Source organism: Mus caroli, unplaced genomic scaffold (assembly GCF_978045245.1).
Source record: "Mus caroli unplaced genomic scaffold, Mus_caroli_1 scaffold_11, whole genome shotgun sequence".
Taxonomy (NCBI): Eukaryota; Metazoa; Chordata; class Mammalia; order Rodentia; family Muridae; genus Mus; species Mus caroli.
The window spans coordinates 109,448,440-109,472,304 of NW_028227266.1; the positions used below are offsets into that span (position 1 = coordinate 109,448,440).

Here is a 23,865-nt window from a genome sequence, read left to right on the forward strand (position 1 = left end):
TGGGAGCTGGTGACTTGTAAATAATGAAGCCAGGGATTACTTGAGAGGGTAAGAGCTTGACAAAGATTTGCAGGACAGGAGCTAATATTCAGGGTATGTAAAGAACTCATATAAATCACTCCCCGGGAAACAATCTGATTAAAAACTGGGCAAGAGACCTGAGCAAACATCTATAAAGAAGACAGACACAAGCAGGCGTGGTAGCACAAGCAGGCGTGGTGGCACACGCCTGTATCCCCGCACTCGGGGATGGGTGGGCTGGGGATAGAGCTTAGTGGTAGAGCACTCCTGCAAGGTCCAACGATCAGTCTCCAGGACTAAAATAAACACTAAACTAAAATTTAAAAGAGACATCATTGAGGCTGGTGAGATGGCTCACTAGATGAAGAGGCTTGCTGCCAAGCCTGATGACCTGAGTTTGATTCCTGGGATCCATGTGGTGGAAGGAGAGAAACAACTCCTGAAATGTGATTAAAAAAAAAATTGAAGATATCCAACTAGCCAATCATCCAGCAAAATGGTACTGAGAATGGGACTCCCCTACCTCCCCCCGCCCCATGCTTGGTATCTGTCATACTATGCAATGGTATACGTACTCAAAAAGATTCATTTATTATTATTTTATTTATATTATATATAATATACATACAGGTGAAGCACTATATATATGTGTGTGTGTATATATATATATAGTGCTTCACCTGTATGTATATATGTGTGCTGTGTGTATGCCTGGGAATCATGGAGGCCAAAGAGGGAGGGTATCAGATCCCCTGAGCCTGCAGTTATAGATAGTTGTGAGCTGCTATGTGGGTTCTGGAGTGAGAACACTTGTCTTATGCAGTAGCTGTAGGAATGCTTCATCACTCTCCAAAGCCATTACTCACACTATCTATCTATCTATCTATCTATCTATCTATCTATCTATCTATCTATCTACCTACCTATTCATCCATCCATGCATGCCAGGATATCACTTATTATTAGAGTAAGGCAAATCAAAACCGTAACTCTAGCATTTGGAAGGTTGAGGCAGGAGGATTGCTGGGAAGTTGAGGCATACATAGTGAAATCATCTTTTAAAAATACACGCCTTTAATCCCAGCACTTGGGAGGTAGAGGCAGGCAGATTTCTGAGTTTGAGGCCAGCCTGGTCTACAGGACAGCCAGGGCTACACAGAGAAACCCTGTCTCGAAAAACCAAAAAAAAAAAAAAAAAAGACTAAAAAACAATTCAAAACAGAGCAATCAAACAATAAACTACAACAGCCATCCTTTCAATAGAAAACAATGTGTTACTGCGGGTGGGGAGAGATGAGAACCTTGTGTGTTGGTAGGAGGGTAAATTGATGCAGCCATTTTGGCAAACAAAAATAGGGGTCATGAAGGTTATGTATGCAGGCATGCGCTTGCGCACAAATGCACACACTAAAACCAGGGTTATCGCTTGGCACAGTTCCTGTTCTGAGAATATACTCCCTCAAATTAAGGACAAGATCTCAAATACATAATCTACATCCACCTTTTGGGCAGAAGTGTTCACAAGTAGTCCAAGCTGGGAGCAACTCAAATGTGGACGGACAGACAAACTGCCCTGTAAACACATAAAAGAACGCTGCAGCTCTGAGGAGCAAACCCAGGGCCACACATTTTGGAGGCAAGAATTAACTATTCAACCGAGTCCCTCAGTCTTTTCTTTCCTTTTTTAAAAATCAAGACTTGGGGTTGGAGAGATGGCTCAGTTGTTAAGAGCACTGGCTGCACTTCTGGAGGTCCTGAGTTCAAATCCCAGCACCCCACATGGCAGCTCACAACTTTATGTAAATCTAAGATCAGACACCCTCATACAGATATACATGAAGGTAAAACACCAATGCACATAAAAGTAAAATTACATAATTAAAAAAAATCAAGACTCATTAGGTAGCCCTGACTGTCCTCAAACTTGTGGTGATCCTCCTGTCTCAGCCTCCTAGGGCTGGGATTACAGACAGGTGACATCATACCTGACTTAGTCTTCCAAGGGAAGAGAATTCTGGGACATGGATGATCCTGTACAGGACTGGCTTGGGTGACCTTAACATTTTCCCGCTGGTGAGGTCCACTTTGGGGAGCAGTCCTGAGCAGGAAATGTACTGCCTTTAGTCAATTCTAGGTAAGAAGTGGCCCTGTTGCCAAGTTACCATATGTCAATCAGGGAGGTACATGGGTCCTCCTCCAAGAATGCCTGCCTCTCGGCTGGTACTTCTAGATCTCCCTTAAAGACACCACTCCCCACCTGCATGAGGCTGTCAGAGTGCTTTCCTTGACCTGGAGGTGGGAGGGAGAGAGCATCTCATGTTTGTCTGTGATACAGCAGCTCTTGCCCCACAGGGCTTCCTGTGTCTATAGATCAGGCAGAGGCATCCTAGGCCTGTTGGAGGTGGGTCCTGGGAACTTGGCATGTGGTTTGAGAAGTGTATTAGCCACTACCCTTCTTGCTGCTCTGAGAAGTTTCCTGAGAAATGTTACTTAAGAAAGGAAGGGTTTGGGCTGGTGAGATGGCTCAGAGGTTAAGAGCACTGACTGCTCTTCCAGAGGTCCTGAGTTCAATTCCCAGCAACCACATGGTGGCTCACAACAATCTGTAATGGGATTCAATGCCCTCTTCTGATGTGTCTGAAGACAGCTGCAGTGTACTCACATACATAAAATAAATAAATAAATCTTAAAAAAAAAAAAAAGAGCCAGGTTGTGGTAGCGCACACCTTTTAGGTTTTTTTTTTGTTTGTTTGTTTGTTTTTTGTTTGTTTGTTTTCCGAGACAGGGTTTCTCTGTACAGCCCTGGCTGTCCTGGAACTCACTCTGTAGACCAGGCTGGCCTCGAACTCAGAAATCCACCTGCCTCTGCCTCCCAAGTGCTGGGATTAAAGGCGTGCGCCACCACCACCCGGCTTCAGTAGCGCACACCTTTAATCCTAGCACTTGGGAGGCAGAGGCAGGTGAATCTCTGAGTTCAAGGCCAGCTTGGTCTACAGAGTGAATTCCAGGACAGCCAGGGCTACACAGAGAAATCCTGTCTTCCTGTCTTATAAAACAAACAAACAAACAAAAACAAACAAAAACAAAAAACAACCCCCCCAAAAAAAACCCAACAATAACAACACAACAACAACAAAAACCCAAAAAAGAAAGAAAGTAAGTTTATTGTTTATTTTTGAGAGTACAGTCCACCTAGGTGGAGGAGGTATAGAGTCTTTGTTACAAGGTGACTAGTCACATTGTGTCCACAGACAAGAAGCAGAAAGTTGAATGCTAGTGTTCCATTCTCCTTCTCTTTTGTATTTGGTCAAAGACTCTGGCCCACTGAAGGTGGCACTCAACTGCTGAGGTGACCCTTCATGCGGCTCAGCATCATCCAGTGCATTAGTTGTGAGGACCGTGTGTGCATTTTGGTATGTCCCCATTTGTGTGCACACATGTACATGCATATGTGTGTAGATACAGTGTGCACATATGTCTGTAAGGGTATCCTGATGCATGCTGTATGTGTCAATGTCTGAGAACGTGCGGGTATATGTGTGCTCATTTATCTGTGTGTATGTACATATCTGTCTGTTTCTGTGTGTGACTGCTTGTCTGCGGATCTGTGGGTGTGTCTGAGGGTGGACGTGCTGGGGGTCTCTGCTGAATCAGCACTGGTGCTGGGCAGGCAGCATTGCCAGCTAGGCTGTGGCCTCCCCACAGTTGCATAAACACTGGTCCCAGCTCCTGCTTCGAGCAGGGTGGTCCAGCCTGTGTCCCCGCTGCTGGTAGAGAGGGAGATAAAAGGATGAGGGCTCTGTCCACCCATCAGTCCAGCTCCCTGCAGGCCTCCAGTGTCAGGTGATGTGCACCATAAGTCTGGGGTCTGGCCCAGGCTTGTCCTGGCTCATGTCCCTCGTCTAGTCTGAGTTTAGGTGGCAGGAATAGGTGTCTCTCCAGTCCTGATTCACGCTGAACCAGAGGGCTAGCTAGCCAAGGGCAGGGTTCAGCATTAGGACTCCAGACAGTGCCACATGGTCCCCAGGAAGCTGTGGAACTGAGCTCAGGAGGTCCGACGACAGTGAAAAGCCATCGGAACTCACATGTTTAGGGGCTGGAACTTGAATCCAAAGGACAGAGAGTTAGAGACGCTGCCTTGTGATGTCTTTCTGCTCTGATGTCCTTCAGGGCCACCCATGGCTCTTGGCAACCTTCCACATCCTGTCTTCTCTCTTTCAGACACCCTCCCCAGAGACTTTAGGGTCACCAGGGGGACGTGGCTTAGGTCACATAGTCACATGAAGCGGAGGTACAGGAGAAGGACGGAATCCAGGCGGAGGCAGAGTGAAGCTGGGGGTCTTGAAGAAGCCAGGCACGTTGTGAACGTTTTACCAGGCCACGGACGGAAAACGCTCAGGCTGCCGGCGTGAAAGTGGGACTGTGGGGTTCAAAGCAGTCAGCCACAGGGGGACCAGCAGAAAGCTGATGGAGGAGAAAAGTCAGGGTGTGGAGTGAAAAGGGTCCAAAAAAAAAAAAAAAAAAAAAAAAAAAAGGGATGTACTAAATTGAGGGGGAGGGGAGGAGCCAAAGGGACAGCCCCTCCTGTTGCATAACGGGTGCTTGGGAAGGCAGGCTGCTATGCTGGGCTGTTGGTCCAAGGCCTTGGGTGGTGGTGGTAGGGGTTTGCAGAGTGGGATCCTAAGTATGCCTGCTTCGGGGGGCAGACAGCCCCACCTTGGGAGAGCTGACCTGCTCACGCACCTTAGAGAACTCACCAGGTCTTGAACTCATGACCTTGCACAGAAGTAGCTCCTGGGGTTCCCTCCAAGTCCTTTCAAACAGCTCCCGCCCCACCCTCACTCAAGTTTGGGGGTTATTTGTTCCCCACCCTCCCAAAGCCACACAAATTTGGGTTTGCCCAAATGCTGACGGAGCACGGCTGGAATGTGGAGCGTGTGAGTGCCTACAGGCCAGACCGCCCCAGTAGGCCCCTCTGCTCTCAGCAGCCAGGGCCGGGGGCCTCGTGCACTGAGAAGGGCCTAGAGTGTCGGCTCCGAGGGCCTTTTTCAGCCCCCTCCTCTCCGGCAGACTGGGGATGCCAGGGATTCTACAGGTTTTCCCCATGCTCTGGTGTGTAGGCTCAGGTGCCTCTTTGGACCCTATATATCATATCCACTGCGGTCTCAGTATGTCTGAGCCTTTCAGAGGCCAGTGAGCAGCCTCTGGGGCTCCAGAGATGGGGAAAATGGGGTGGGGTGGGGGTGGGTGAGGACTCAGGTTTTGGTCTCTCTCTCACTCTCTGTGTGTGTGTGTGTGTGTGTAGCCCTGGCTGTTCTGGACCTCGCTCTGTAGACCACGCTGACCTCAGAGGCCATCTTGCCTGCATCTGACTCCCAAGTGTGGGGAGTGCACGTGCTCACCATCAGACCAAGCTTCTCTTCCCTTTATTTTGGTACAGGTGCGCATGCGTGCCCCCTTTCCGCACTCCTCCAGCACCCTAGCTCTGGGAGCCTCTGCTATCCCTTTCCTCATTCCTCTGCCACCTTACCCGCGAACCCTGGTCTTCTTCCTCCACCCATAAAAGGCAGAGAAGGCATGTAGAGTTGCTTTAGAGTGCTATGCCCAGCTCTCAAGGCCCTGGGGGTGGTAGTGATCATCCTGTCCTGAGGGGTGTGCAAGGAGAGAGGCATCAAGAAGGCTGCAGAAGGTGTTCCTGCCTTGGTGGGGGGGTTTGAAAGCACTCAGATTTCCTCAAAATTGTGGCCCCAACTTATCACAATTCGTAAGAAAGTTCCGAGGAAAAAAAATCTTTGGTTGTGTTTCCCACAAAGTTCAATTTATGCATCTTTAAGGCTCAACTTTATATAATCACATCCTGTTACCCTGTTTTTTTCTTTTCTCTTCCTCCTTCCTTCTCTCTCTCTCTCTCCTCCTCTCTCCCCCTTCCTCGCCCCACGTCTCTCTCTCTCTGCAGGGTCTCAGGCCATAGCCCAGGCTGGCCTGGAACTCATTCTGTAGCTAAGGATAGCCTTGAACTCCTGATCTTCCTGCCTCTACCTCCCAAGCACTGGGATTACAGGCATGCACCACCAAGCCTGGTTCTCTTCCCCCTCCCACAACCTCTTGAGAATATCCTTTTGTTTACAAAACAATGGAGACAGTTGCTGGCCACTGCTGTGTTCTGTGTCTTCACTTGACAAAAATATGATTTTACAAGTCAGTTTTTAAGTTTTGAGGAAATTTGGACACAGGCCCTTGAACAGGGTGGATCTGTTTTAGGCTCTAGATGCTCTTGAGTCAACCCGTCAACCACCAATCAAGCAGTCCGTTCTCTGTGCATACTTCTGTCATGTAGGGCATAGGGCTCTGGCAATGTCTTCATCAGGGAGCCTGGCCATTGGGAAGGAGTGTGGATGGGGGCTTGACAGGGTGGGGGTGGGGATCATAAATGAATCCTGGAAGGTATAGGGCGGAGCAGGGGCTACTGGAGAGGGTGCCTCACCCCAGCCCCCTTTTTGGATGGATCTGGGTCCCGACATTTTGAGTGTCCCTGAACTATCAGATACCCATGTCCGTTTTCACCTCTGGGCCTGCAGCCGAGATGAAGAAGCTGATGGCAGTCACTTCTCAGCCCTAATGAACTGGTGGCAGCTGTGGCAGGAAGGCACAGAAGGTGGTGCTGATATCTGGGGCAGGTAGCCCCTCCCCTCCACCTGGCCTAAGGGAGCCCTGAGCTAGGAGTTCCCACGAGTGTGAAATGGCCAGTTGTCACCACCCCAAGCTAACATTTCTAATCCTGTGGGGAAAACCTGTTTAAGGGCCCACTGGCTGCTGCTCTGAATGAGAACCTCAGGCTCTGTGGAGTTCACACTCCCCAAGACTCCTCTGAAAGCGCTCTCCAGACTAGTTCTAGAGAGTGGAAGTGTAGGCAGGTCCTGGGCGTCTCCATTTGCTGTGGGCTCTCAGGACTCTCCAGATCTATGTCATAGACCACCACGCAGGCCCACTCTGAATACCTCAGGATGTTTTCAGCGAGGCTAGACCTAGGTAGGCATACCTGGCTGCAGGGTCTGAGGGGCAGGATGGCCCCCAAGGGTCACATCTTTGACAGTAACCAACAGACTCCGGAGCCCTCCACCTTGAGCTTCTACCTGGATTCCTCCCGAGGTAGAGCCCTCCCCCAGCCTGCTCTGCAGCTGCCTGCACCTCTGGTTCTCTGTAGAGAGTCCAAAGCTAAAACCACCTCACCTGTGGGCACAATGAGAGCCCCTTTCATTGTGTTTCCAGCTTTAGCCAGGTGGCAGGCTAGAGAGTTAATAAGGAAAACACCTTGGCTGAGTTCCCAGGCCATCTTGGTGTCTTGGCCTGTGCTTCCCAGATCTATCCAGTGGCCCCTCAAGGAGGGAAGAGAGATCCCTCCACTTCGCATCTGACTGATCAACTCCTGTCAGCTCCAGACGTCAACCTCAAAGCTGGCCAGGAAGAGGTCTGACATCTGAGCCAATCTCTTTTCCCAAGGTGTTCTTGCTTGAATGCTCATAGTAACAGGGACCCCATCTGTCCACTGCTGCCCCTAGACACTCCCATTCTCTGAAACCGGGGCTCTACAAGCATCTCTCCCTTCACCCTCCATGGTCCTTGAGGCTGAATCTATGTCTGCTATTTGTTAGGTTGGAAACTTCCTTTAGGATAGATATGGCCCTGGGCAGTACAACTGACTCTGTTGGAGCATGGTTTAGTAGGGCCCAGGGCAGGGCAGGAACCCTGATGTCCTAGCACGTACACCAGGAGGGGGAGACAAAGGCTTATGGAGGTGTTACTGATGTTCTCTGTAGACCAGAGAAGGGTTAACAAGGGGACAGGTTATAAGATAGACTGGTGACTGGACCTGCAGCAGTGGGTAAGCTCACATGCACCCTTTGGCAGAAGGTCCCACCACTGGGCCCCAGTTGACCAGGTGGACTAGACTGTAAGCACTGGGAACTTTTGAGGGACCCCTTTTAGATGCTGAGCTTTGGGTTGGAGGTAGTTAGCGGAGGCGACAGCTGCTTTGAAATGTGCAGAATAATAAAGCAAGGAATGTCTGAGCTCAGGGGAAAAAAATAACCCGCCCCGCTGGGCCTCCCAGCAGGCTGGGTGTAATGAATTAAGCACAGGGAGGCACGTTTCATGTAGGGGTGTGAGCTGGAGGAGGCAAGAAGGCGCCTAATGAGAAACAGGGTGGAGATGCAGAAAGCTGGGGTTCTGGGCCATCTGAGCAGACCCCCTGGGACCGCCTTGGCTTGCCAAGGCTTCCTCTTCATTTCCCTTGGTCTGCACTTATGGAGTTGGGTGTTGTTTTGACCCCATGCTAACATCTGACCCTGACCTGTGACTTTATGCTGCTACAGACCCCAAAAGGCCAGAGAAGGCCTAACTCTTCCATGTTCATCCAGCAACCTACATTGAGCTCCAACTGGATGCCTCATCTGTATGGGAGCCAACGCTGACCCCTACTGGACTGATCTTACAGCTCCGCCTCTCCTGAGCTGACCCAGAGGCCCCCCCCCCCCCCCCACCATTCCAGCCTCCAGTCTCCACAGAGTCCCTTCTTCTGGACAGTTCTTCACATATCCCTCCTCCCCACGTTGTGATCCCTAGCCTCAGTTTGCATGTCTTCTGCCTCAGGGTCTCCCCCCCGCCCCCCACGTCCTGGGTTTGCACATCAGCTTTTCTCAGATTCATCTCTGCCTTCCCATTCTACTAGGCTTGGCTGCATGTGACATGACTTTTTCATAGCTTTACAAGGCACTCCTAACTCTCTAGGAAACTTCAGGTTCCTGCAACAGGGTGTTCACTCTCAGGTCTCCAGTCTTGCTTCTGATTTCATTTTTTTTTCTGACCCCCTTCCCAGGTCTGCATTTTAAAAGGCCTGTCACTGGGCCCCCCAAATCCCAGTTGCTAGGGGCAGCGCTAAGCTGTAAAAAGGGTAAATTCTTGTAAGAAGAGTAGAGAGGACAATGCTGTTCTGGGGTTCTCTGGGGATTCTCTCTTCACAGCCCCCCTGTCCCCCGCCCCCAGATCCAACTGGGGCTCCAATTTTTAATTTATCTTTTATTTTATTTTTATTATTGTTATCATTTTAAAAGACAGAGTCTCACTGTGCATCCTTGGCTGGCCTGGAACTCACCAAGTAGACCAAGCTGGCCTCTGCCTCCCTGAGTGTTGGGATTAAAGGCATGTCCCATCACACCTGGTTCATTTACTTCTCTCAAGACAACATTTCAGTTAGCAGAGGCTGGCCTCCAACTTGCTATATGGCTGACTTGCTTTGAACTCTTTTTTAAAAAATTATTTATTTTTTATTTATTTTATGTATATGAGTGTTCTATCTGTATGTACACCTGTGTGTCCGAAGAGGGCATCAGAACCCCATTACAGATGGCTGTGAGCCACCATGTGGTTGCTGGGAATTGAACTCAGGACCTCTGGAAGAGCAGCCAGTGCTCCTAACCGCTAAGCCATCTCTCCAGCCCAGCTTTGAACTCTTGATCCTCCTACTTCTCTGCATCCTGAGTGCTGGGATCACACACTTGGGCCACCATGGCCAGCTTCCCACATTATTATTATTATTATTATTATTATTATTATTATTATTATTATTATTTTCCAAGACAGGGTTTCTCTGTGTAGCCCTGGCTGTCCTGGAACTCACTCTGTAGACCAGGCTGGCCTTGAACTCAGAAATCCGCCTGCTTCTGCCTCCCAAGTGCTGGGATTAAAGGCGTGCGCCACCACCGCCTGGCTCCACATTATTTTTAAAATGTCTGGGCAGAGACTTGGAACTGCTAGGATATTCTCTCCATCATCTCCTCTCTCCTACATCCACTTTAATTAAAACCATTTTTTAAAACACATGTTAATTAAAAAGCAAACTTGTTTTGCTAAGTAATTTGGAAGTTCTGGTTATGCAAACCATAGCCATTCCTGATTTTTTTGTTTTTTTTAAAAAAATCCCTCATCCAGCTTGTACCAGCGTCTTATGGACTTGAGGACCCCTATGTGTACTGTGCTGGTCACTCCTTTATAGTCTGTGTAGCCCATGGTGGGTCAGAGCAGGGTGGCCCGTGAGTGTCACATGTGGGGACCTGATGGACCAGAGTTGCTAGTGCACATGGAGAGGCTGGGGCCAGTGAGGACAGTGATGGTCAGTTGCAGGGTGAGGAGAGCCCTGGATGCTCACAGGCACCAGCCCAACCCCTCTACAAGCTCCTCGTGCTCATCCCTCTGTCATGACTTCTGGTCATGAGATTCCTGGAGCCTGACAACCTTCATGTGCAATCTCCAGGACCCTCTGCAAGCAGCCCAGACCCCCTTAAGGTACAAGGCTCAGCAACTTTCAATTCAGTGGTCCCTGGTCCCCCAGCAGGGTTAGGGACGTCTCACTGAAAGGCTTTTCCTAGCTTGATTTACCATTTTGTACTCTGCCTGTTGGCGTCTCCAACTCAGACCCCTAGAACGGGAGTGTTTCCCTTTTGTGTGAGAGAATCCAATTGCAGGTGCGTCATTTCCATGGTCCTCGCGTCATATTCTGAAACGCATTGTTTTGGGGGGTTACAGGAAGGTCAGAAGAAGCGGTGACTAAGAAGATTACGTATGAGTCCTGACTGAATATGGAGGTAGGTACTAGGTAGGCATTGTGGGACACCTGGGCTGACCTGGACCTTTTGCCATTCATTCAGGGGCACGGGCTTAAGGCTGGTAATTGAATTAATCTATCTTTTCTATGCTCCTGGCTGCTTTTTCCAATAAAACCAGGAGAAAGTGCTTCTGGAGAGAGGTGCAGCTTATCTCACGCGCCGTTGCTTCCTCGGTGAGACACATCCCAGTTTCACATCCCAATGACTCACGGTGGACAGCAGCGACACTTGCTGGTGGCTGGCTCTCAAGGCTCTCAGTGTAACGGGGCGAGCGCTAGGGATACAACACTGCAGTTTCTCCCGCTCAACACCCACAGCCCGGGGCAGCCGCTGCAACGCTGAGCTCCCTGGGCTCTCGGCGCTTCTGTGTGGAGTCCGCTTCGCAGCGGCTGGGAAACCGCAGGCGGGGCGGGCCGGGATGAGCTCACGCCGCCGCCCGCCAAGCAGCGCAGCCCTAACCAGTTCCAGATGCGGCGAGCGCGGGCCTCTGGCGCCCCCTGCAGGGCATCGTGCTCCTGGCCGGCTGTGGCCATGCAATCCGCACCGAGAACCCGGTGGCATCTCCGCTTTTCATCTAGGCCGGTCGCCTGGCTGCCTCAGTTCCATCCGCTCCCGGTCACAACCCTTAGCTGCCCGGCTGAGTCTCCGGGTGACCGACCCCTCGTGTTCACAGGCCGTCCGATCGGATCCTGCAGCTCTCCCCGCGCCTGGCGGTCCCGGCCCTGCCCTGGCCGCTCTTGCTCCTCTTGGCACAAACACCCGGGTTTCTACTGGGAAAGCAGCGGGGGCCTGACCACCGCCTGTTTTTAATAAGCAGCTGGTATTTCCCCGAAATCGCCGGCCCTGGCTGACCTCATGGGGATGACGGCTGGCTGCATGCCAGGGGTTGGGAGCCGGCTCCCGGGTGAGCTCCTGACGCCTGGCTTTTCAGAGACCTTGGCCAGGAGGCGGAGCTCTGGCTACTCATCTGGGCCCTGCTGCCCGCTCATCCAAAAATCTTGTTTGTGTCTGTGTGTAACCTGAGTCAGGAGCTCCTGCTCCTCAGTCTGGGCTCCGCGTTCAAATCCCGCTTTATGTGTGATCCTGGCAAATTGCTTTATCCTCTCGCCAACCACTCCCTCTGCAGCAGGATGGGACTTGTGGGGATTAGAGGGACCAATGTGGAGAGAGTGGACCTCCAGAATATTCAAGCAGGCAGCAAGAGGGGACCAGAGACAGGCCTAGGAGCATGGGCAGGATGAGGGAGAGAGGAGGGACTTGGGTCGGGATTGTCATCTGCCTGTTAACAGGTAATGGCAACAGGGTGACCCAAATGACCAAGTGCTTAAGCAGTGAAAGATCAGCATAAGATACTGTGGGACCCTAAAGGCTAGGGAGAAGGGAGGGCAGGCTTTCTGGAGGAGGGGCAGATAGGCAAGAGGGAGAGCAGGGAGAGGAGGGCTGTGAAGAATTAAGAATTGTTAGTTTAGATGAAGGGGTGGGGGTCCCCGTCAGGACCAAGGTATACTAGATAGAGATCCAGGGGAAACGCTGTGAGGAATAAGGGAGCGGACCCAGAAGTGTGGACAAAGTGAGTGAGAGCCAGAACGGGACACCCCGCCAGTGAGGTGAGGTACAAATGGAACGCTGGGCCAGAGAAGGAGCAAAGAGACAGGGTGTGCAGGGCAGCAGCAATGAGCAAAGCAGAGAAGACAACACGCGCTACATAGTTTATGGGTGGGTGGGTGGGTGGAGGACTTATGGCCAAAGGGCAAGCTAGTCTACACAGGAGTTTAAGAATTTATAGTCCTTCTGGAGAGGTGGTTGTTGCTCTTCCGGAGGACACGAATTGGGTTCACAGCACCCAAATTGGGTGGCTCACCACCTCCTGTAATGCCAACTCCAGAGTCCTGGCCTCTGAGGGCACTACATGCATGCACACATACATATACACAAATTATATATGATATAGACACATATATTAGATTGTATGAAGGACTACAGGGAGAATTAGAGGGGCTAGGGGAATCGGGAGGGAAAGAGTGGGCTTGGACATCGTTTCAGTCCTTTTGACATTTTGGGGGGTATGGAATCTTGCTATGGAGACCAGTCTGGGCCCTGAACTCACCATAACCGTTCTGCCTCCAGTCCCTGATCAATGAGATGTGAACCTATGCCATCAAGCCTGGCTATGTAAAGACAGGGTCTCCTTCTGTAATCCAGACTAGCCTTAAGGTCCACCTGCCTCAGCCTCTCTAGTATTGGGATGAGCCCCTGAGCCCCTCAAGGAACACAGATTTTGAGGGTGCCAGAGGAAGGACTCATGTTAGAGGCTACATTAGAATGGACCTGACCTGACTGCCACTTAGCTGAAATGATTTTACAGAACATTTGTAATTAATCGAATGGTAGAGAACACTTCGATGTTATCCCCTTTGAAAAATTCCATTCTTTTTCTTAGCAGTCCTGGAGGCCAAACACAGCACAACACAACACAACACAACACAACACCACAGCTCAGATATTTTAAATATAATCAGAAAAAATATTTTGGGGAGGTTAGGGTTTCTTTTTTTTCCCCTCCATTGTGTGTAACAACCAAACATTTTAGCCTTAATTTTGTTCCTTTGCCCACAAAGCCGAACATACTATCTGACCGTTTACAGAAGAAATTTGCAGATTATGGCTCAGGCCCAGAAGAGGAAACAAACTGCATGCATGACTGGGGTCAAAAGGTCAGTGCACAGGCCCAGAGGCAGGAGCTGGTGCTGAAGAGTTGTAAGAGAGTCAGGGGAACCCAGTCACAGGACACAGCCTTGGCTCTTAAAAGAGTTTGTGGTTCTATTAATGGAATATCTTTTCTAATTGGTTATTGCTACTGTTTGTATTTTGCCTGTATGCTGGTTTCTTCCCCCAGCCTTCTTGATTTAATTTTCTTAGAGTTTCATTAAATTTTTTTTTTTTTGGTTGGTTCACTTGCATTTGTTTTAGAAGAGTGTGTCTTCCTTAAACTGTTTGCGTTGCGTCCTGCCTATATATAACTTCTTTTAAACATGATTTATTTTGCTTTAAATTATGTGTATGCTTGTGTGTGGGGTTTATGCACGTGATACAGGTACCCACAGAGGCCTGAAGAGGGTGTTGGCTCCCCTGGAGCAGGAGCTGCAGATGTGAGCTGCCTGCTGTGGGTGCTGGACGCTGAACTCTGGTCCTCGGTGAGCAGCAAGTGCTTTTAAACCATGGAGCCTTCTCTCAGCTCCAATTCCTTCTTTCCCTCTCTCCACTCCCTGCTCATGCCCCTCCCCCCTACTCCCATCTCTGACCTTCCCCTCCCCACTCCTGTCCTGATCTCTTGTGCCCAATCTGCCTTTCCTCTTCTAGTCCCTTTCAGATCTTCCTCGCTGGGAGAGTTTTTGGTTGCAGAAGAGACTGCATAGAACGGCCTCCATCACAGAGCTATGCCAGCTTCTCTGGACTAAGGAAGGATTCGGTACTTTTCTTTTTTCTTTTTCTTTCTTTTCTAAGATTAATTTATTTTATGTATACGAGTACAGTGTAGCTGTACAGATGGTTGTGAGCCATCATGTGGTTGTTGGGAATTGAACTCAGGACCTCTGCTCGCTCTGGCCCAAAGATTTATTTATTATTATATGTAAGTACACTGTAGCTGTTTTCAGACACACCAGAAGAGGGCATCAGATCTCATTATGGATGGTTGTGAGCCACCATGTGGTTGCTGGGATTTGAACTCAAGACCTTTGAAAGTGCAGTCAGTGCTCTTAATCACTGAGCCATCTCTCCAGCCCAGTTATTTTTCTATTGTGATGAAACACAGTGACCAAGGCAATAGATAAAATAGTTTAATTGGGTTTGCAGTTCCAGAAGGTCAAAGTTTGTGAGCACAGTGGCAGGTGGCTGGAGCAGTAGCTGAGTGTTTTTATCTTACAAGCAGGAGCCAGCGAGCACATTGGGGGATGGCACCCCTCCTCCAACAAGGACACACCCCCTAATCCTTCCTAAACAGCTCCACCAATGGGAGACCAAGTAGTAAAACACATGAGCCTGTTGGGCTCATTCGCTTTCAAACACCACATTAAACCAGGCTGGCTGGCAATTATGAGATGCTCCTGCCTCAGAGTCCCCGAGAAGCTGGGATCACAGATGTGTGCTGCCACGCACAATTTCAGGGTTTTTTGGGTGTCTCTGGAACTGGAATGACTGATCATAAAGTCATATTGTGTCTAACGTCTTGACTTCCTGCCCTCTGTCCCGACTTCCTGCCATCCTGCCATCCCGCCATCCCAACTTTCTACTGTCCTGACTTCCTGCTATCTGACTCCCACAGTTGCTGAGATACACACTCCCCTTTCTTCACATCCTCTCTGACACTTTCCTTTTCTTTTCTCTTTTCTTTTTCTTTTTCTTTTCTTCTTCTTTTCCCTCCCCTACCCTCTCTTCCCTTCCCTTCTTCCCTTCCCTTTTCTTTCTTTCTTTCTTTCTTTCTTTCTTTCTTTCTTTCTTTCTTTCTTTCTTTCTTTCTTTCTTTCTTTCTTTCTTTCTTAAAGTGACATACAACCCAGGCGTTGTGGCACATGCTTTTAATCCCAGCACTTGGGAGGCAGAAGCAGGCAGATCTCTATGTGTTTGAGACCAGCCTGGTCTACAAAGTGAACTACAGGACAACCAGGGCTACACACAGAGAAACCTTCTCTTGAAAAAACAAAACAACAAAATAACAAAATAACAAAAAAAACCAAAACAACAAGAAAACCTGGCATGCAAATGTCCAATGGCTGCCCCCCCCCCCCAAGAGATACTGGCTTTAAACAGTTTCCTTTAAAGCCAATCACAAGCTACATAAATATATAATATCTAATATATGTTAAATAATATATATTAAAGTTCCCTCTAACACGTGGCACGTGGATAGCTATAATCTTAGCACTTAGAAGGCTGAGGCAGGAGAATCTCAGGTTCCAGGCCACAGAGTGAGACCCTGTCAACAAAAACAAAGACAGACACAAGGACAGACAATCCTTCAGCCACATCATTTTTGATATTGTTATTGTCTTCCCGTTTATTTTTGAGACATCGTCTTTTGCTGTGCAGACCTGGCTGAGGTAGTACTCACAGCATAGCTCAGGTTGACTGTGAACTCCCAGTCTTATGCGAGCCTACCTCAGCCTCCCAGGTCATGGGATTGCAAGTATGTGCTACCAACACCTTCTTCAATGGTTCATTTGAAACAACCCAAGAGAAAGAAAGAAAAAATGAAATGGAGAAACCAAGTTCCCTCTGAGGTTGGAAAAAGCAGAAGAGTATAAAATATTGTTATTGATATTTTAACAGGATTTTTTCAACATAAGGCAATAGTGACAAAAAACAGCAACCTTGCCATCTTCCTCCGTCAGCCTCCTGAGGGCTGGGATTACAGGCGTGCACCACACAGCCACCTCCAACCTTTCATTTGGGACAACCGAAAAGGAAACAAAACAAAACAAAACACACACAAAAACCCCACAAGTTCCCTCTGAGGTTGGAAAAAGTGAGAGATTATAACAAGAATACTAAGCTATTGGTATTTTAACTGCATTTCCAACTCAAGGTAATATTAGCTAAACCCCTGAAGTCAAAAATCTTCATATTATTCCTGTTTACAGATTTCTGTTCATTTTAATTTCACGGACTTTCCAATTTTATGATTTTTCTCTTTTAAGACAAGGATCTCACGTAGTCCAGGCTGGCCTACAACTTCTTATGTAACGAAGGATGGTCTTGAATTCCGGACCTTTCTATCTCCATCTCCCAACAATGTTTATAGAACTTAAATTAGTATTGTAATTTTTAAAGATAATTATAGACGACTGACTGTAACCTTTTTCTTTTTCCCAGTAGAATCCTCTGTACCACAAGGTGGTGGAAGGAGGAAATGTGCAAACTAAAAGCAAACGAACAGGCCAGAGGCCCAAGAAAGCTAGCCTGCTCTGCAGCAGAGGCCCTGGAAGCTGGCATGGTTTCTGGACTGCACACTGCTGCTGATAATGTCTTCCAATGGATGTCTAGCCTCCATCACCATTCAGTCACCAGGACCACCTCTGAGAGCTCCGCCTTGCTCATAACTGAAACAGTTCCTGTTGGTTCTCTGCCCTGGACCTGCGGCATTCTGGACTGGTTCAGTTCTTAGCCGTCGCCAAGTGTAACATGTGAACAATACATCATGTCTTCTGCCATCACAGCTGGAGAAACAAAAACAGTGTTTTTTTTTTTTTTTTTTTTTTTTTAATGAAACCGTAATATGTATAAATGTTTCAAACAATGGATGCCTGGTTCAAACAGACAGACAGACAGCCTTCAGTGATGAGGAAGAAAATAATTCAGGGAGACATTTGAACAGCCTAGTTTAGAAATAACTCTCAGTGGACAAAACCTGGACCGGGGTGGAATACTAAGGTGCTGGTTCTGAACAGGTCTGGGGACTCTGTGCCTCCCACGTTGGGCATTTTGCTAGCAATTTCCAGTGAACCTGGTGTAGTCTTCCCACTGTCAATTAATTATTTTTTTTCTTTTCTTTTCTCCTCCCTCCCCTCAAAACAGTTTCTCCGTGTAGCCTTTGCTGTCCTGGAACTTACTCTATAAAGCAGGCTCAAATCCACAGAGATCCATCTGCCTCTGCCTCCTGAGTGGCGGTCTTAATGGGTGAGCCTCCATGCCTGGCTTATTGTTTTTTCTTTTTTATACTTTTTTACTTTGTGTGTAAGTGGTCGGGGGTGGTGTGAGTGTGAAAGTCAGAGGACAACTTGTGGGAATCTGTTCTTGCTTTCCACCATGTGTGTCCCAAGGACTGAGTTCAGGTCATCAGCCTTGGCAGCAAGTTCCTATATCCACTGAACTACCGCCTCAATGCTCATGTGCAAATACAAATCATAGCTGGGCGGTGGGGGCACACGCCTTCAATCTCAGCTCTAGGGAGTCAGAGGCAGGCAGATCTCTGTGAATTTGAGACTAGCCTGATCTACATGGCAAGTTCCAAGGCAGCTAAACCTTGTCTCGAGAACAAAACAACCCCCAACTTTCTACATTGTGTGGAACTTTTTAAATGAAATTTGATAGACATTTATTTTATGTTACATGTATATGTGTGTATGTGCATCACATGCATGCAGTTCCCTTGGAGGCCAGAAGAGGGCATCTGAGCTGATTGGAGCTGGGGTTAGGACAGTTGTAAGCCACCCTGTGAATGCTGGTAACTGAACCCAGCCCCTCTGCTAGAACAGGACATGTTTTAGGTGCTGAGTCATCTCTCCAGCTACCCTAAGGAATTCTCAAAAATATTTTAAAAACACATTTCCTCTTATATTTATTACAACCTGTATTTTAGAGTCCCCAGTTATCTTTGGCTAAGTTACTCTTGACATTCCTGTGTGTCTATAAATGACATCCCAAATAAGCTTCTTTTTTCTTTTTTCTTTTTTTTTTTGGTTTTTCGAGACAGGGTTTCTCTGTGTAGCCCTGGCTGTCCTGGAACTCACTTTGTAGACCAGGCTGGCCTCGAACTCAGAAATCCGCCTGCCTCTGCCTCCCGAGTGCTGGGATTAAAGGCGTACGCCACCACGCCCGGCAGCTTCATTTTTCTTACAACGACGTGTTCTGTGATGATAAAAATCTTTTTAAGTTGGAAATGTTATGTTAAGAACATAGTCCAGGGGCTGAAGAGATGGCTCAGCAGTTAAGAGCACTTGTTGCTCTTTCAGAGGACCCAGGTTCAGTTCCAAGCACTCGAGTGATGGCTCAGAACTAACTATTCATCCCTTCAGTCCCAAGGGATCTGATGCCCTCTTCTGGTCTCCATTGGCTACACACACACACACACACACACACACACACACCATGTACACATAAAATTAAACTTAAAAAATTTTTTTTTTTTAAAAGGAAGAACACAGTGCATTCTTTGGCCTTAGTAAAGATGTTTTGGGGCTGGGAGAGTTAGTCAAGTGCTAACCTGGCAAGCGTGAGGCCATGAGTTTGACTACAAGAACCTGTGTCAAAAAGAGCTATTCATGGTGACATGTGGTGGTAATGCCAGCACTAGAGAGGCAGAGATAAGAAGTGAGTGTCCGGGCACTTGGGGTCAGGCAGTGTAGCCTAGGTGGTCAGCTCCAGGAAAGAAGGACAAGGAATGACACCCAAGATTGTCCCTTGCCCTCCTGATATACACCTGATATACACGTGTACACATGTGTTCATACATACTACATCTGAACACGCTCATATGCTTGGATCTTTCTTCCTTTTCTTTTTTTTTTAATTGGGTATTTTCTTTATTTACATTTCAAATGGTTTTTCCTTTCCTGGTCTCCCCTTCAAAAAACCCCTATCTCATCCCCCCTCCCCCTGCCTCTATGAGGGTGCTCTCCCACCCACCCACCCACTCCCGTTTTCCCACCCAGGCCTTCCCTTACATTGGGTCATCAAACACCATCAGGCCCAAGGGCCTCTCCTCCCACAGATGTTTAACAAGGCCATCCTCTGCCACATATGCGACCAACGCCATGGATCCCTCCATATGTATTCTTTGGGTGGTGGCCCAGTTCCTGGGAGCTCCGGGAGGTCTGGCCTGTTGATACTGTGGCTCCCTCCATGGGGTTGCAAACCCTCTCAGCTCCTTCAGTCCTTCTCCAACTCCTCCATCAGGACACCCCGCCTCCCCCACACTCAGTCTTGGCAGTGGATGCTTGGGTCTTTTATTCTTTTACTATGGAAACTTTTCCCCCATCTATCTATCTATCTATCTATCTATCTATCTATCTATCTATCTATCTATCTATCTATCTATCTATTTTTGTAGGAACGATCTTTAATTGGGGGAGGGTTTATCAATCCTTCTTGGCCGCCGCCTTCCTCATGGCTGCCAGCACGTTGCTCAGCTCCTCCTGCTTTCTCTTGGCACGGATGTGCGTGCCCACCCTCTTCTTGATGAATATTGAGTGCACTCTTGTCCTTGGACACTTTGAGCAACTCCATGGCTCGCCACTCCTCCCAGATCATGTCCCACACCAACTTGTTATGCTTTCTGAGGAGCCTGCAGCGCCGGCTGTGTCTCGGCTTGCTGATGTTTTGTCACCTTGTGGCCTTTGTTGAGGCCCAGGGCCATGGATGGCAGCTGGGACAGGAAGACTATTTTTGTAATTTTACTATCTCATTTTAGCAGGGCTTATGAGATGTCTCCTCTGTTTGAGAATTTTGATGTCTTAATTCTCTCTCTCTCTCTCTCTCTCTCTGTCTCTCTCTCTGTCTCTCTCTCTCTTGCTCTCTAGGGTTTCACATGGTACAGGCTGGCCTTGAAGCTGTTATGTAGCTGAGGTTGGTCTTGAACTCCTGATCCTCCTCTCTCCCCTTCCTAAGTGCTGGGAATATAGTTGTGAGCCACTACTCCTGGCCCAGGATTTTGGTTTCTTCTCTGCCTTTCTGTGCTGTTTCCGCAGTTGTTTTCTCTAGTGTTGGCGCCCTGCTTTCTCTCCCTTTCCTGGTATTTCTTTATGTCTTTGGCTCACACTATCTAACTGGCTTCTCTCCACTCGTCTGAGAGCTGTTTGTTCTGCCCTTCACAGTTGTGGTTTCAAGGCTGGGCTTTTTTTCTGTTTTCTTAAGTATCTTTATTGGGATATAATTCACATATCACAGAACTCACTCATTTCAAGTGTACATTCCAACGGCTTTTGTATGTTCCCAGAGTTGAGCAACTATCACCACAGCACATTTTAGAACGTTTTCAGCACCCAAGAAAGAAACTCAAGGGCCATTAGTAATCACTCCCAGTTTCTCACCCTCCCCACCCACCCATCCTTTCCCTGTCACTTTCCTGGCAAGCATTGTCTATTTCTGTCTCTTTGTGTTTGCCTAGTTTGGAATTTCTTTCTCCATACTTTCTGAGTATAATTATATATCTTCTGGCTTCTTCCCTTCTCTGTCTCCTCACGAGCCACCTAAGTCTGTGCAATACATTACTCTGTTCTTCTATGAGATAGCTTGTTTAATTATGTAACGAATCAATTGATTGTTCTTTTTGGGGGAGCGGGCAGGGTCTTGCTATGTAGCCCAGGCTGGCCTGGAACTCAATGTCCTCCTGACTCCACCTCCTGTGTGCTGTATTATAAATATAACAAAGTCTGGTCTTTGTTTGTTTTTAGACAGGAACTCTTGTAGCTCAGGCTGACCTTGACCTCAATGTAGCAAGAATGATTTAAACGTCTACCTCTTGAGTGTTGGGATTACAGGCATGTGCTACTATGCTGGTTCTGTGCCGTGCTAGGGACCAAAACCAGGGACTCCTGCATCCTAGGCAAGCACTCTACCAGCTGAGCTGCATCTCCAGACATCCATCCCTTGGTTTTTTTTTTTTTTTTTTTTTAGATTTATTTCTATTTATATAAGCACACTGTAGCTGTCTTCAGACACACACCAGCAGAGTGCCCTGGATTCTAATACAGATGGTTGTGAACCACCCATGTGGTTGCTGGGATTTGAACTCAGCACCTCTGGAAGAGCAGTCAGTGCTCTTAACCGCTGGGCCATCTCTCCAACCATCCCCACCCCATCCCTTGGTTTTGAAGAAGAGGCTGACTATGGTTGAGCTTGCTTTGGGTCTTACTCTACCCCAAACTGGCCTCCAACTCATGGAAACCCTCCTATCCCAGTCTCCCAAATCCTGACTTGTTTTTCTACTGTATTTTTACATTTATTAAGGAGTTTTGAGACAGGAGCTCATGTAGTCCAAAGTGGCCTTGAACTCCTGACTCTCCTCCTGTCATGTCTGAGTTCTGGTATCTGCCTTATATTGCTGTTGCTGCTTGTAGAATGGCCTCTTCACCTGCAGCCTTGTAGTTTGATTATAACGTACTCTGTAGAGGATTTTTTGGATTGAATACATTGGAGACCTGTAAACATCTTGGATCTAGAGGTTGTCTGGATCCTTGTCAAGATCTGGGGAGTTTTCAGCTATTACTTTATTAAATAAGTGTTCTGTTTCTCTCCTCATCTGCTCAACTCCCATAATGTTCATACTTTGCTCAGATGTTTTAACAATTCACATGTATGTGTGTGTGTGTGTGTGTGTGTCCATGCACAAGTGCATGTAGAGGCTGCAGGTCGACCTTGGTGTCATTCATTATGGGGTTGGATTTGTTGAGACAGGCTCTCTTATTGGCTAGGAGCTCACCAGTCAGACTCTACCAGTGGCTCTGATTTCAGGACAACATTGTGATAGCCATGGTAGTCTCATCCCAGCCCTCGGGAGACAGAGGCAGGCAAATCTCTGTGAGTTCGAGGCCAGCCTCATCTATATAGAGAGTTCTTGGATAGCCAGAACTACATAGTAAGGTCCTGTCTCCAAAACAAAATTAAAAAGGAAAGAATTGTATTTCTTTAAGAAATATTTTTTTTAGTTAGCATAAAAGAGAATTGATTTCATTTGCTACGATATTTTCATGCATATGTATCTCCGGGCTTTGCTCTTATCAGCACGCTGCCCTCTGCCACCATCCCTTCTTCCTGCCTCTCGCTGATTCCCCTCCCCCCTCCCCCATAGTGAGTCTTTGGTTTTCATGTCTTCTGTTTATCTGTTTAAATCAAGATTCAGCCTAAAAGAGAAAACATTATATTTTGTCTTTCTCCCATCCATCACCTCTTTGTTTTGTTTTTGTTTTTTGTTGTTGCTGCTCGGTTTCTGTGGCCTTGAACTCACAGAGATCTGTCAGCTTCTCTCCTCCAAGTGCTGGGATCAAAGGTGTGCGCCACTATGCTTGATATGCAGTTCTTCATTCATTGTTCTTTTCTAAAACTATGAGATGAGCCCTAAGCAATTAGCTTTTTTCTCCCTCCCTCCGTCCGTCCGTCCCTCCCTCCCTCCCTCCCTCCCTTCCCTGTGATGCCAGGGTCTTACAGATGGTAGGCAAGTGCTTCACAACTGAGCTGTGCTCCCAGCTTTGACTATGTCTTCTCTGTAGTGGGAAGTATTGAGATAATCAAACAAGACTTTGTGGTTGCCATGGATACTCTCCTACGTACAGATTTTAAATACTTCTTCTTCTTCTTCTTCTTCTTCTTCTTCTTCTTCTTCTTCTTCTTCTTCTTCTTCTTCTTCTTATTCGTATTATTATTATTATTATTATTTGCTTATACCAGTGCAGAGGGTGGAGAGCTGTCGAGTTCTTCTTGGTGTCTGTTCCATTGTAAGTTTACTGGCGTTCTCTCCTTGCCTCCGGGAGGATGGCTTCTCCACACTCCTGTGAACCACTCTGCCAGCAGCAGATTGCTATTACTTGTTCCTGGACACTCGGCAGGGTGTGTGAGTGTGCATGAGTGTGTATGCACATGTACATGTGTGCCTGTGTGTATATGTATGGTTGTGTGTTCATGCATGAGTGTGTGTGCACATGTGCCTATGTGTATATGCATGGGTGTGTGTGTGCATGTGTGTGTATTCACATGTGCCTGTGTGTATATGTATGGGTGTGCGTGTGAGTGCACGTGTGTATGCTTTACTTCTAAGGGCCACCTCCTTAGGCCGGTGCATGTTTGGGTCAGATAATGATGGGTGGGGTCTCCTAGCATAGGTTATCTCATATTGTCTTCACCCATTAGGTGAAGTTAGGTTTTTTTTCCTCCTTCCTCTTAGCATAAGACTTTCTTTTGGGGGCAGGACCGGGGGTGAGAAGAGAGTAGCAGGCTCTGAGCCTGGCTTCATTCCTCTTGTACAGTATTTCACTCTTGCGCGCCTCCTCTAAACCACATTCTAAGCAAGGCTTTCTTTGGTCCTTTGCCCTGCCTCTAATCTTTCTCATAAACACTTGATGGAAATTTATGAAGAAAGGCCCATGAAAAGGTGCAAATTTACTTTGGATCTGCAGATCCTAGAAGTTCTAAAGTCTTACAGTAGGCCACACTCTGCCTTTTACATATTAAAGACAATTTATTGGGCCTGAGACAGAGGAATATATATATATATATATATATATATATATATATATATATATATATATCAGTGGTAGAGAGCACTTGCCTAGCACACATGATGCACTAGGTTCAAACCCAAGCATGTATGCATGGGTGTGTGTGTGTGTGTGTATGTGTGTGTGTATGTGTGTGTACAGAAGTATGTGTGGAGCTCAGGAAAAGTCTGGATTGGGCATCTCCTAGTGTGGGT

At 47.7% G+C, this 23,865-nt stretch overlaps 1 pseudogene; it reads right to left on the reverse strand.

The window, feature by feature from the left end:
* Positions 1 to 19,537: 19,537 nt before the first annotated feature.
* On the reverse strand, positions 19,538 to 19,827 carry LOC110302443 (large ribosomal subunit protein eL36 pseudogene; annotated as a pseudogene).
* Between the last annotated feature and the right edge of the window lie 4,038 nt (positions 19,828 to 23,865).